We start from the raw sequence: 1,646 nt of genomic DNA, 5'->3' as shown, positions 1-1,646 counted from the left end.
ATGTAAGTAGTTAAGTTGTTCATGTTCATAATGCGGTTTATTAAATTCAGGAGTTGGATGGGCAGTTGTGTTGATTTCATTTTATGTGGCGTTCTACTACAACGTAATCATTGGCTGGTCGATCTTTTACCTTATTTCCTCGTTCTCGGCTGAGCTTCCATGGATTGGTTGTAACCACAAGTGGAACACTGACTACTGTTACAATGGCACAGCCGGCTATGTGGACATTGAAGGAGAAAAAGTATGGATAAATGCATCGACTGGTATTTCATCATCGAAAGAATTCTGGGAGTAAGTGAAAAATCACATTTGTTTCTACAATGGTTCAGTACAGTATTATGATAAATGACGGTCTCTGTGACACGTGTCAAGTGCATTGTATCGTTGCACGAGGCATCCCTGCATTTTCATTCTTTGAAAGCGAGCATAGAAGTGAAAACGCAAGAAATCAAGTATAATTTCAATTACAATGAATGCATTTTTCAAAAAATTTTAATCATAAATGGCAGTGACCGGATTGTCATTTTAAAAGTAACACTGATATAATAAGTTTATTTGTAACCTAACACATATAATTAGCCAGTAGAGCGTTATTCGAGTTTTGGGAGCAGAGCAGGGACAAGTCAAATCTTTTGATAAGCTAAAGGTGTTATTTTTAATTACAGACGGAAGGCTTTGCAGATACATAAAAGTGAAGGAATAGGTGATCTAGGTGGCTTAAACTGGCAGATGGTTTTATGCTTTGCTACTGCTCTCGTTATTGTGTACTTCACAGTCTGGAAAGGTGTAAAGACCTCAGGAAAAGTAAAAAGTAGAGCATTATAATAAAAGGCTGTGGGGTACAGCCGAGTGGGATATGTGTACTTTTTAATTTCAAGAGGGAGAAGCTATTGGAAATGCACATTAGATGTGTATTGATTGATTGATTGATTGATTGATCGATCGATCGATCGATCGATCGACTGACTGACTGACTGACTGACTGATCGATCGATTGATTGATTTAAATAATTCCTTGAGATAAACCAAATATTACTCACTGTTTTTTGTTGTTGACAGTTTCGCCTTGCTATCAGGCAGGCTTCGTCAGAATCTGTGAAGGGTTTCTACCGATGCTCGTTGGTAGCGTGCCGGTCGATTTAAGAATTTATATATTGATTGATTCTTTCATGCTTCAACTAACAAATATTATTTAGATAAATAACCAAATGTGTTTGAATTAAAATAGGTGGTCTATGTAACAGCTACAATGCCGTATATTGTCCTGTTTGTTCTCCTAATCCGTGGAGTCACTTTACCGGGTGCAAAAGAAGGAATCAAATATTATGTAGAACCCGACTTCAAAAGACTACAAACCTCACAGGTGTGTCCAAAATTAAGTGTGTTCCAAATGATCTATTGTTCATGTCAAACAAAAATGTTTTGTTGTTCTTAACAATGGTAATAGATAATATAGACCTATTTTATGGTTCACTATGGAGTCTCCAACGTTTATAATGAAGTTTATAAAAGTGTTGATGGGCATGATAGAACAGGAATAGGCCTATTGAATATCATGAACAACAATCCCGGAATTAAGTTGTCTTTATGTCTATGGTTCTACATGTTTTATTAGATTGTATTTTAATGGGGAATAATTGAGAAAA

General features: G+C 36.1%; 1 long non-coding RNA gene across 1 annotated transcript; it reads left to right on the top strand.

Annotated features, from left to right (window-relative positions):
- The first annotated feature begins 6 nt into the window (after positions 1-6).
- Positions 7-1,362, top strand: LOC117119987. The gene is made up of 3 exons (XR_004447273.1): positions 7-291; positions 666-804; positions 1,229-1,362. It is a non-coding gene; the product is annotated as an uncharacterized LOC117119987 (long non-coding RNA).
- The last annotated feature ends 284 nt before the right edge of the window (positions 1,363-1,646 follow it).

Source organism: Anneissia japonica, unplaced genomic scaffold, assembly GCF_011630105.1.
Source record: "Anneissia japonica isolate Jap-2015-1 unplaced genomic scaffold, ASM1163010v1 scaffold302015_len1646_cov342_single, whole genome shotgun sequence".
Lineage (NCBI taxonomy): Eukaryota > Metazoa > Echinodermata > Crinoidea > Comatulida > Comatulidae > Anneissia > Anneissia japonica.
Note: the sequence above shows the minus strand (reverse complement) of the source record. Positions and strands in the feature narration are given on the sequence as shown.